This window comes from Mus caroli, chromosome 7 (assembly GCF_900094665.2).
Source record: "Mus caroli chromosome 7, CAROLI_EIJ_v1.1, whole genome shotgun sequence".
NCBI classification, from domain to species: Eukaryota; Metazoa; Chordata; class Mammalia; order Rodentia; family Muridae; genus Mus; species Mus caroli.
The window spans coordinates 72,964,438-72,977,681 of record NC_034576.1 but is presented as its reverse complement, the minus strand read 5'-3'; positions in this window follow the sequence as shown (position 1 = coordinate 72,977,681).

The following is a 13,244-nucleotide window of genomic DNA, read 5'->3' as shown; positions in this document are numbered from 1 at the left end:
GAGAGAGAGAGAGAGAGAGAGAGAGAGAGAGAGAGAGAGAGAGAGAATAAAGAAAACTTTACAGGGTGTGCTGATTTGGGAAGTCAACTATTAGGTTCTGTCCCTTATTCTCTTTTCCTGGTTTGGGAAGAGCTCACTGCTGGGAACTTGCAATTTGTTCTTATTTAGACTTTCCAAGCTGCCTTCCCTGACAATACTTTTACCATGTTGTGGTTTAATCTTAAAACGGGGGAGGGGGGCTGGTGACAGAGGTGAAAGAAAGGAGATCGGTTTGCCAAGTGCATTAAACTTTGATGCCCAGTTCCGGTTCATACATGCAGACCTGAAAACTCTGCCTGATTTAGGCAGAGATCTCTATCTGACCCTCAGCTTCCCTCTGTAGATATATAGATATATAAATATAAATATGAATATAAGTATGTTTTACAGCACAGCATCTGACCTGTAGATGGAGGTTTTGTTGGTTGTTTATTTTCCCCTCTTGCAAGTGCTACCCATGTGAGTGTGTGAAGTTTCTCTACTAAGTACAACACAGGCCCTTTTCCTTGTTTGCTTTGTGTTAGCTTATTGTAAACAGCCATTTGTTGTAAATTATTATTGGCATTAAATTATAATTTATGATTTTCAAAGCAAAAGACAGTCCCTGTTTTATTATGCATTTAAGTATGTGTTCTAGGCGTTGAAAAAAAAATCTCTGACTCTAAGTTTCAGCGATGGGCTTGGGGGTCTTGGAGGCAGAAAAAAACAGGACTCAAAATTTTTCAACGGGTTAAAATAAAACCCCTTGTATATGTTTAGAGTGGCCGGAGGAGGATCTGTTTAGAGTCTTGAGTTCGGTTTAAGTTTATTGCATTTAAAGAAAGTTTTTCTTTTCACGCTGAGTTAGAACAAAAGATCTTTGCTGCGACTGAATTAGACAAAAGACGAGGGCTGGGACCCAGCGAGTGCGTTCTGTGTGAAATTGACGAGATCTTTTTAAAAAGCTGCTAAACATGGCGACTCTTTCCCTTTAAGTGTCTCTTTTTCCTTGCTTTTTTTTTTTTTTTTTTTTCCTCCTCCATCTGATCTGAGCTCGCTTTATTTCTTTTCCCAACCCCACTCCCCCTCCTCCTGGCGCTCGGTGGTGTGAGAGAACCCAGTTAGACGCGAAATGCAACAATGGTCCGAGGAGAGAGAGAGGGGCGATCGCTCCTTCTTGCCACTTTCAAACAAACCTGGGAGAAGATTGAGCTTGGGGGAGAAGCAGGGGGGTTCTAGCCAGCTCGCTTGGCTCACGGTTGCCCTACCTCGGCCTTTCACGGAGTGCTTGGCCCGGCCGGGGGAGGGGGAGGCGGGCGGGGGGCGAGGGGCTGGGGCTCAAAGTTAGCGGGCGATGTCCAGGGCTGGGTCCGTGGCGACAGCCTGGTGTAGCTTCGGGGCCGGCGGCGGGGACGGGGTCCGGAGTTGGCAGCGGCTGCGGGAAAGTGCCTGGCCCCCCGCCCCCGCCCCCAACGCCTGCGCCGCAGCGTTCCGCCCTTGCCCGGGAAAGTCCGGGGTGCGGAGAGCGCCCAGCTGCTCTCCGGGGATGTGCACCGAGCGGCGACGGGCGGGGGGTGGGGGCGGGGGGCGGTCAGGGGGAGCCTGAGCGTGTGAAAACTCTGCCTGTAAGCTCGCTTTTGACTTGGTCCTATGAGCTGAGCCAACATGGCGTCTCCCATTGCACCGCGAGCGCCGGCTGCCAGGCACCGCACGGCCGAGTAATAGAAAACACATTGGTTACCAAAAAGGAAGAAAAAAAAAAGGGGGGTAGGGGGAGGACTAAGGGCCATTCGGTCTGCAGGAAGAAATCCCTCTTTTAAACTCTGGCTGGCAAGTGAGAGCAGCCCTCGATTATTGTGTAATTAAAGCAATAGCGTTTGCAGAGAAAATGTTGGTGACCCAAGACCCTAACCCCTCTTTTTTGAGGCCCTCACCCCCCCCTCCATATATTCTGGAGAGTTGATTTCATGCACCCTCTCCTTCCAGAATCAAATGCGAAGAATAAAAATCGGTATCCACAAACGATCTTAAGTGTTTGAATGGTATAGGGGGAGGGGGAGAAGCCAGTATTTACAGACCTGGGTCAGTTCCCCGCGCTCATTAAAGCAGACGCTGCGCTGGGCTTCCAGCGGGCCGGGACCGGCTTGGAGGGGAAGGGGGAGAAGAGCTGAGAATTTCGCTTGAGGTTCCTACAACTTGCTGCTTTATTCGTCAAAGTTGTGCGAAAGGTGGCTTGGATAGAGATTTGATAAAGATGTGACTGGTGGGTAGAACCAAAAAGGGGCCTAGGCCCGCTTCCAGGAGGGTGGTCGCAGGGCCCAGTTCTGTGAGAGCTCTCCTAGGCCGAGCCCCTGGGTGGAGAGCATCTTCAGAAAGATAATCTCTTTCTCTAGTAGGCTTGAGAGCAGTCGAGACTAGCAGGAGCACAGATTGGCCTCCCAGAAAGTCTTCCCAGGCCTCTTCAGAGATGGGGACCCATCCGCTCTAGTTAGATGGGGGAAATCATCTTCCCTGTCCAGTTCCAAACCTAGCCTGAGCCTGGGGAACCCTATCAACCACCTGGGTGGGGAGTGAGGTACTCTGAATTCCAGGCCCCGTCAAGATTTATTGAAGTTGGGTTTTAAAAAACGTGCTTCAGATGATTTTTCCCATTTTCTCAGATTTCAAAGGCTCCCCGCAGTGCGGCTGCCTAATTAATGGTGAAATTCAACTAAATCTAATTATGCAGTAATTTTAAAGCAGTTAGTGCTGGGCGTTGGTTTGTAATAGGACCCCGGTTTTTAAAAGTTTGTTGACTGTATTGGTTTAGGGGAAAGCTATCTTTTGTATGGTAAAGAAAGATGGGGAAGGGTTTTCCTGCTCCGAAGGGGAGGGCTCAGGACTGTTAGCCATCCCACCCTCATCCCTAAGTCCTATTCAGTCTCCTTTCTCTCTTCTCTTGTTTTCTCTTTCATGCTCCGGCTAAAAAGCTGAGTGAGGTGCTAACTCTTCAAGCAGCCCCAGTTTCCTGATGAAACAGGAAAGGGAGAATCTATCCTTTGGAGACACAAAGGGCCAGACTGGTATGGGCCCTCTTAGATGCATCCGTGCAAACTTGAAAACTGGGAAGGGACTCCCAACTCCTCTAATCCAGAACAGATTTCCTCCCCAGTATCCATTGTCATTAAGGCGCAAAGCTGACTCTTGGAGTTATAAATCTTATCGTCCTTCTGATAACACACTTGTAATAAGTTAGCGTCCCATTCAATGTGAATTGTAAAACTGCCTCACTTAATATGGCATCTGTGCCATTAACCCCCCCCCCACCCGCCGCCGCCTAGTGACTTGCAGGTCTGGCTTTGGGGTTAACGGGGAGGTCCCTTACTACTGGGCTTCTGGGGTTGGGCAGAGGAGAGGAAAGGTGTTAAAAATAGGTTGCTGGATCCCACCTTGGGATTTTAGGCCTGGTGAGAGATGCCCAAAGGCAAAAAAGGGCCTATTGGGGGTGGTGTCCGTCTCTCCAAGCCCCCCACCCCATTGGCCCCTGAAAATGACATTCCTTGAAAGAAACATGCTTGTGATTAGCTAAGCAAACACATGTGCTTTCGGAGTTGGACCTTCGTTAATTAGCTGAACAAAGGACCGTTTTGCTTTTTACCTTTTGCTGGGAAGAGTGTGTTATTTCAGGAGTGTTGCGGGCTCTCCTCTTTTCAATTGCAGCCACGACGTTAATTTTATTGGGATTACTGATGGGAAATGAGGTGGCGCAGGCTTCCGAGAGGAAAAGCTTGATCATTACTCCCTTTGGAACTATATTTTTCCACCCAACCTCCTGCTCGTGAGGAGGGGGTTGGGGGCGAACTGCACAGCAAGTTCGGAGCAATTGGAATCAGGCTCGCGGTACGTTGATCTCGGGTGACAGAGCGTGTGTTGAAGCTGAACTCTATAATTTGCGCTTCTGTTCCTTTATTAGGCCTGGACAACGAACTAATGAGCTTTGGCCCAGTACAATGTCACTTGTATTTATTTTCTTATGGCAACTTTGAGATAGCGGAAGTGCTCCTTACCAGGAGCCAGGAAGGGCCGAGAGTTCGGTCCGCTACGATGGGGATGGGGTCGGCAGCTGTGTCCCCAGGGAGTGAGAACAAGCTGAGAGCCATCGCAAGGCTGTCGGAGTAGAGGCACTGAGCTGTTAGGGACAAGGCTCTCTAGAAAGCGTTAGGCCCTTTAATGTCTTGGGCACCCCTTTCAGGCTCAGCATTCTGAGTAGGAGTGGGGGGGGTAGCCCAGGACAAGTTCTCAGTTAAGAGATCGTCCGAGGCTTATAGAGGGTATCCAGAGTTCGTTTTGGTGATGGACAGAGGAGGAATCCTGCCGTCCAACTTGCCAGATCTAGGAGCCCTCTAAGCCCGCGGGATACCCTGCTGGATGGTAGAAACATCTGCTTATACTGCAAAAGGCCTGGCCTAGCTCTGTACTTATTTTGTTGCGAGATGTGAGGCAAAGGGTGTCCTAAACAGGGTCTTAGGCCTCTGAAGTTCGGTAAGCCCCTCCTATTTCTTCCTAGTTTAGCTGGGGAGACCTGATAGAAAGTGAAGAGAGGGTCGGAGGCAGCTTGGGCATCCCTTGTGCTCTGGCAGAGAGAATAGGAGACCCCCATGCGGGAATTGATGGGGACAAGGAAAGGGAAACCCCGAGCTGATAGTGGGGCGGATGCTTCCCTCTACAGCCTGAGACTTCCAGTGGCTCTCGCCTTGCGCCTCGCCTCATCAGGCAAGCCTTGTTAATAACGCCCAGGCTCGATGGCCCCCGCCCTCCCCATCTCTCCACGCTTCATCCCTCTGCCTTACCACCCCCTCCCCACCTCTTCCTTCCTTCCTGCAAATGGGTGTTAACGTGGGTCTTTATGTTCTGTCTATAACTAGGATGTAATCACGCGCCCCATGCCTCTCTCTAAAAGCATTTAATAAATGTCTATTAAAGCGCTACAAATGTAAGATGAATTTAGTGGCGCGGCTGCCTCCCTGAATCCAAACGGTAATGATGGATTTATCAACGGGGATTCGCCTTCAGCACAGCGAGGGAGGTTTACTCAGCAAATATGTCGAAGAGCACCCACCCAAATACAATCATTTGACCCCCTGCGGGCGTTAGCCGCTGTGCCCCTTCCCAAAGCTAGGCAGGCAGGTCAGGGTCGTCGGGGCCAACTCAGACCCAGGAGGACCAGAGGGGAGGTCTCATCCATCTCCTGGTGTCTAAATCCCTCCTCCTCTGTCAAAGGCCTTCCATCTTCCTCTCTCGGAGAGTGTATAGATACCTGACTTACGGATTTACAGGTGGGGAGTGGGGAGCAAAGGTTCTAAGGGCAGAATGAAGTGTCTTGGCTTTGCTCTGAGACATCACTGAGTGCTCCAGGATCCTTCTTGGTTTGGCAGAGATAGCGATTGTTCCTGAGTCTGCAATTGTGTAGCTTAAATGTTCTGGCTTTGACTAGATTCTCGAGGCCTGGGATGCTGTCTGACTGAGTTAGGGTACAGCTCTAGGACAGATGCCTCTGGTCTTCAGGCCTTCGGAGAGGCTCGAGTGTGCCTATCCACCTTACCTCAGACTCCTTAATCCCACTAAGACCACCAGAGGTAGCCTTCAAGAGTGGGGCAAAACTTCTAGACCTTTCCCTCTAACCTGATTCTGTTTCTCGCCACCTGACCCTGCCTTGTCCACCTGGTCATTTAAAGTTCTCTGGACCATGGATTTTCAGAAATTGGTTTGGGTTGTGATCTTTAACACCCACGGTCCCATGAACTACCATATTTTTATTCTTTTTCTTTTTCTTTTCTTTTCTTTTTGTCTTTTCTCTTTCTCCCCCACCCCCTTTTTTTCCGAGGAGGGGTTAGTGCTGGCCTGTTCCATCAAGCCCAGTTCGCATTTGCGTTGGCTTCTGAATTCTCTTTCTTCTTTGGAAATTTCATTGAGATGTCTCTGTACTCCGCTTGTCAGTTATCTTTGTTCCTCTTAAATAAAGGGCTTTTAAATGGACTTATTGCTCCCAGCGTGGGTTCCTCTCTCTAAATGTTAGAAAATTGTGCCATCTACCCGCTATGCCGAGTACTGTCACACTTGGAGACCTTGGGGACCTCCGGACTGGCTTCAATGCTGCAGTGTCAGGGGCCGCTGCGGGCAGCAGGAGGAGGGGCAGCTCACGTGGATTTTTACAGCTCTCCGCCTGCAGCCAGCCCTCGTGGCCGCGACAGGGCACGGCCCGCGATGCGCTGAGCCTCCTGCTTTCTGGCGGCCAGGAACTTGGCTGCAGCGCTTGATCCCGGACCAAATCGCAGGCGTGGCGCCGGGGCTCTTCCCTTCTTCGTGATGCTGTTGCCGGAGGAGGCACCTGGGTTGGCTTTAGACTGGGACAGCCACTATGGGTCACGGATAACAGAGGACAATGGGGCGAATAGGGCCTGTCCGAGGCGGGCAGAAGGAGGCTGTCGCAGCGCTGTTAAAGAGCTCTCGGCAACGTCTGCATGGAGACTGAGGCCGGAGGAGAGCAAGAGCGGCTGAATGCCTTCCCAAGGCTCTTGACCAGAGAGCTCCTGGCCCCGTAGTTGGGATACAACTTTCAAATTTGTTCTAGTCCTGTTCGAGAAAGGACAGAACTTTCCTTAAGTGGAATGCGGTTTTAATGGAACGCTTCAGAACAAGTCAGGTGTATGGTGTGGGGTCTCCTCGCCATGACCCCTCCGGAGTAAAACACCACCCACAACCGCAGGTTATTTTGAATGAGTTAAAATGGATTAACAGTTTAAATTTTATTATGTAGCTACTCCTTTCAGCCCCCCCCCCAATTTAACCCATTAGGGGTATTAGCTATGTTTTTTCCTTCCAAGTGTCAGTTGAGTATTTATGCTTTTGCAGAGGGGGGAAATCTTCGATATGGCGTATGGCTTTTATTACATGTTTCACACTGTTCAAGAAATGGAGTTTTAAGCAACATACAATTAAATCTATATTGCTGTTTGGAGGAGGGCCAAGGAACTCGGCAATCAATTAGTTTAGATCTTTTGATACTTGTTGCTAAAATACAAGTATAAAACTACAACCTCCAGGGCTAGCTGCTCCCCTCCTTTTAACAAGAAAGCAGGCTAGTTAGGAATGTCAGAAGGAATGGCACTTGCTCTGCCTCCAGTTTATCCTTTGAATTCTTCAGTGATACTCACAGATTTTTTTCTACTTCCTCCTTGCCTTCCCAACAGTTTCTTGTCTCCTGTTTTTAGCTCTGTTTTAGGATTTTCTTAATAAATTTACTTTTTAATTGTATTATTTGCAAGTGACTTTTTCACTCATTACTTTCTTTTTCTTCCTCCTGTAGCCTTACACCCAAGAAGGGGAACGGCTTAATATCTACCAAAGTACACTGTTTTCCCAACAAAGGCAAATTTTATTCTTTACAGCCAGTGCAAAGGGGGGGGGGTCCTCTCTTGTTTCTTTCTCTCTCTCTCTCTCTCTCTCTCTCTCTCTCTCAAACAAACAAACAAAACAAAACATCCCACTATTTTATTAGTAATCATTTACATGGAGCAGAAACTGCTGCTTCTGTCAAAGTGTCACCATTATGTCCCTGCCTGTCTCTGGGGCAGTCCCTTAGGCTATTGGTACTCTTTTTTGGCCTCCCTGCTTCGTGAGACTAGAGGAGTGAATATCTAGCCCAGAAGACAAAGAGGGGCGCCTATGGGGTCTCCATAGCCCATAAGTGGCTGCAAAGGCAGAGAGATAGTTCTGGAAAGAGGGGTGCTGATATATTTTAAAAACCTTTCCCTTTAGTATGGTCTCAGCTCCCCCAACCCCTCACCCCCGCTTGTAGGGGTGGGGTCTAGGACATTAAGTCCATCTCCACCTCTGTCCCTTTCACAAGCCAATGATAGCCAAACTATCACCTCCTCCAGCATGGGGTGTTTAGAATATCCCTTTCTTTCCAAAATGGTTCAGAACCCAGTGAAGTGTCTGGGCAGAGTGGAGTGCCCCTAATAGCCTTCAGAAGTGTCACTTTTCTTCCCAGGAAGTGAAGACTCCTTGACAGGTGGGGCGTTTGCTTAGACCTAGGGCACAAGCCTGGCAGGTCACGGCTCCCTGCTCCAGTAGACTCCCCGCTGATATGACCATGAAAAACTTCTGCCCTAATTGCTAGAAGGTCTGGGAAACATTTTCTCTGCGCTAATTTTATATTTCCCCTTTCCCCCTTCCAACATTAAACATAATTTTGTGCTGTCAGTGTCACTAAGATTGCGGTTTGCTGATGTTTCTACTTGGAAACACGACCTCCTCGCCTCCAATAAGGAGTCACTGCCTCCTCATCAGGAACTTCTGGGGTTTCGTGACGATGCAGAGAAGAAAGGGAGGGGAGAGGGAGAGAATGAACAACGTAGTAAAGACAGTCCCAGGTCCATCCCCCCTCATGTGTGTGTGTGTGTGTGTGTGTGTGTGTGTGTATGTGTGTGTGTGTGTGTGTAAAACAGAGAACCACTTTTAAGAATTTCCTGTTGTATTTCAGTTTGTTTGTTTTTATGTCCTCTCTCTTCATCGGCTGTCTCTCTTCTTTACCAACACCACCTGGACCCACTAAGTTCCTCTGGACAGGCAGAAATTCTCTGATCCAGTGGTAGTGCTCCTAGACATAAAAGTCCATTTTGTTCCTTACGTGGTTTCACTGAGGGCCTGTTCTCTGAATCCTTGGGTGGCTGACTAGAGCCGAAAGGATAAAGTGACTTGGAATTTCCTTGGCTTTGTGCATCCCACGCTCCAGGAAAAGGCACTGAGCTAGAACACAGACAGGTTTGGTTTGCTCTCCGCTCTGCTCTGGAGTGCAGAACTGGTAGCTGTGTATTTGTTTTTCTTTTCATTGCAAAGAGCTGCTAGTTGTTCTCTGCTGTCTGTATCAGTAACTCAGAGCTACTTTGTACCAACGCTGGTGGGTTTCAGAGTGATTATCTCATTTCCCTGGTGCAGAGAGAAGCTGCTGGCAGCCCCTGGGTCAGACTTTCAGTGGAGAGCCCATGTCAGGGACCCAACCCGAAGGTTAATTTCCTCTCATTAGCATCTCCATAGTCTGCTCAGATTCAGGCTGTTTGCTGTTTTCTCTAAGCGTAGTAGTATTACTGGTATATTCATATTCATATTCTCTCTCTCCCTCCTTCCTCCCCCTCTCCCTACCTCCCCACCACCAACTCCATTTCCTGAAAACCCATTTCATCAGTTTCCAACCAATTTGCCTATTTTTATCCAGGAGCCACCTTTCCACTGTCCATCTTTCTTCACCATACACATTATTTACAAACAGATTCTGGTTGCTCTGAGTCAGGTCCTTCTTCCCTTTTCTACTTCCCCTCCCTCCTCCCTCCCTTCTTTCAATAATTGCTAGGAGAAGCCAAACATACAAAATGGCAAAGTGGTGGGGTGGAGATGGTCCTTGCTCCCTGGGGAGAAGCTGGAGATTTGTAGCCACAGTAGAGATGGCGAAGGAAGAGGTGCGCGTGGTGTAAGTGACTGAGCCTGATTACGTGCCTCTTCCTTGTGTCGTTTGAAGGCTTCTCTGAACTGCTCTGATGCTGACTCCGCTCAGGCATTTTCGGAAGCCAGTCACAGTGAAGGAACCCAGAGTTAACCTCTTAAATCAAATGAATCTTTTTATTTAGAGACCAATACATCTCAATTCCTAACTACCTATTGATCCAGCCTGGACTTAGTGAGGCAGGGCCGAGGCTTATAGAAATGACCGGATAAAGTTTCCCAAAGTTAAGATTATTTTTCTTTTCTTTCATCATCATCATCATCAACAACAACAACAACAACAACAACAAAACAAAAACAAAGAGGAAAAGAAAAAGAGAAAGAGAAAAAAAGTCCCCCATTTAACAACAACAATAAACACTACAAAGTAGTAGTTCCCTCCCGTGTGTGTAGAAATCTGGCTATTTCTTGAGTTTTTGTTTGTTTGTTTGTTTGTTTTTGGTTTGGTTGTTTTATTTTTGTTTTGTTTTGTTTTAAACAAGAGTCTTTATTGATTAAAATGGTTCCCCATACAACAATGCCGAAGAAGAAGGTCATAGTTTCTCAACAAATCATTTTGGAATGTGATTTTGGTGGAGGCTTGAAACCATTCTGTAATCAATGTAAAGTGTGTGTGTGGGGAGGGGGAGGGATGGGATGGGGAAGTATGGCCTAGGACCTAAAAGGGAGCGGATACTGGACACATGAAAGCCTGTTGGGTCTCCAGGGATGGAATTTGGGAAAGAGCCTGCACATGTCTGCTCCTGGGCCTTAAAGAAATACATTGTTAAGGACAGCAAGACAGACAATGCCTGATCTCAGCCTGGAATTCAGGGCTGAGTTAGGCTGTGGGGTTAAACTGCTTGCTGTAGCACTGTTCATTTTGATGGCATTTTCTGGGCCATTTGAAACTCAACCTTTAGCCAGCTCATGGTATATGGTTACAGAATTTGTTTTGTTTTTCGATTTATTAGCCCTCCCTTTCTATTTTCTCTATTTCCTGATAGCTTCCCATGAGATTAATTTCTTCCCCTACCCCCTTTTTCATATTCTCTGGTTTTGTTCTCCCCACAAATACAGTGTTTTTGTGTTTTTTTTTTCCTGTTTCTGCTGATCACTCACTTGCTTTCTTTCTCTTTCCTTCCTTAAGAGACAGAGGGAAATGAGAAGAATAACGGGGATTTCCAAATGACTCCTCTCTGTGTTATTAATTACTCTTACAAGGCGGGTGATTCTTAAGTAATAACAAAGTTGTAAATTGCTACTAACTATAAGATATTTCTCATTTGTCAGCTCTGATTGATTTGATTAATATTTCACTCTTTAGAATTATTGTAAGCTACACTTCCAATCAACTCTACCCATGACACAGATGGCAGATGCCCACCCTGGGATAGGAACCTACCACTTCATGATAGTTTTCAGGACCTTGCTACCTATCCTAGGCCCATGGCTTTGGCAGTCTACTGGAGAGGGCCCAGGCTAGGGTTCAGAAACTGCCTGATATATCTGTATGTGATGTCCTCCATTTGTAATTTGAAAAACAATATTTTATTAAGGGATTTAAGTGTATTGAAAATAACAATGAACCATTTTTCTTAAGTCTCTTGAGAATTTTTTAAACTCCACATTCAAGGTTATAAGGTCTATCCTTAGTCTATATGACTGAAGGGAAAGATGTGTTGGGGGTGGGGTTGGTAACCAAGGCCCAAGGAACTCAGAGATGGAACACGGGTAAGACTCTATCTTTTGGGAAAGAGGTTGTATTTTCCCAAAGTCCTATTGTATCCCACAATGGTATCTAGAATGCATTTTTTTAAAGCTATCAATAGCTGCTACCGCAGTACCTCTGGAGTTTTAATCTTAATTATATTATTAAGTGAAGTACCATTCTGTCAGGGCATTGAACATGATTTATGACGTCTGCCTATTAAAGGATCGATTGTGAATATCGCTACTATCATCTATCAATATTCTCAAGCCTGGGGTATTTCTCACATTGGGTTATTTGTGGTAGCAGAATGATAGACTACGGGAAAAGACTATTTCTTCTCCTCAGAGCTGGCTTTCCAGGTGCAGCAGGGAGAGAGAGAGGCGTGGAATGCCAGCAGCCCTCCTGAATTCTTACAGCATCTTACACCTAGAGAGGATGTAAGGATTTTTCCCCCACTCCTTAATGCTAAAGCCAGTGAATTCTCCCTGGGGGCTAGTAGAGACCGAAGACAAGAGCTGTTTTTAGGGAAGAAGTAACGCCTGCAGGTCGATACCAGGGGAGGGCATTTCCTTGCTGCCAGGTGATTTTCTGTGAGACACGTAGGAGGAAAAAAAACCAGCAACGAACAGCCTTTATAGGAGGATGGATGGCTGGGTTCCGGGGGCAGATTTTATTTTTCTTGAACAGATGCCTGGCCCTGCCTCTGCCCGCGGACTCGGAGGTGTTCAATTTAGGGAATCAATAAAAGTTCTCTGCTCCTTAGCGCCCCTGCCTCCACCTGCTCTTGCTGCCTCTGCAAAGGTGGAGGCGGGTGCGTGTGAAAGACGCAGTGTCTGGGCCTGCTGGAGCCAGCCAGCTCAGGTCTTTTGTCTCCAGACAGCGCAGAGCCTGGTGTTTTCCACACTCAGGGGGCATGCTACTGGCACCGGGTTATCATCTTGTCTCTGGCCCTCAGTTTTAGGAAAATGGGGGCAACTCTCCTTGTGGCTGGAAGCCGGAGAGGCCCAGTGGGGCGGGGCCTGGAAAGACCTCTGTGTTGCAAGGGGCAACTAGGGCAGTGCTTTATGTCTTGTCCTAGTCCCTTGTCCCTGGACCCTTGCTTGAGTGAGCACCCAGAGGCTAGCACTGGAGACCCCTCTCTGACTGGACATGCACTGGAGTCAGGCAAACACCCTCTGGCACTTATCTAGCTTGGAGCAGAGGTAGTAGCAGACACCTGGGCAGTTGGAAGCCCAAGATGTGGACTGACCCCTGGGTGAGTAGCAATTGGCACCTGCCCACACCTCGGACATTGCAGGCCCACACCATTCATACTTTCCTCTCAGGATTCCAGCAAGAAGAAGAAATGGGAATCCAGCGCTGCCTTCCTGTCTCCCCAGGTCAGAGGCTGGGAGCCACAGGAGCCACCGTTGTCAGGAAGGAATTGAGATTCCAGATGGGCATGCCTTGGGTTTGGAACCTCTTAGATGACCCACAGCACTCTGCTACCCTGACCAGCATAAAAAACATGATCTGGGCCTAACCAATGTAACCTCATTTATCTGGATGCCTACTTCCCCGGCCTGGCTGCCTGGCTTCAAGGCCTTCCCTTCTTTGGCTAGAAACATTTGTTTTCAGGTCTAGAAACTACCTCAGATAAAGGTCAGTGATGGACACATTGAGAGTGGAGTCTCAATAAATGTAGCTGGTTTTCATGCCAAAATGAGGCATCCATTTTCCTTTATAAGCAACCTTCTCCTCCAACACACACACACACACACACACACACACACACACACACACACACTTCAGTCCAGCCACCATGTAGGCAGGTCCTCAGACCAATCTTTATTTTGTCTTGGGGTGACTGGGTATTGGCTGCCTCTAGTCCTTCAGTCCTAGATTCACAATCTCCATTTGAGACACTCTGGATGAAAGGCAGGAAGGTGGACTCTCTTTAGTTTCTCTCTCTCTCTCTCTCTCTCTCTCTCTCTCTCTCTCTCTCTCTCACTAT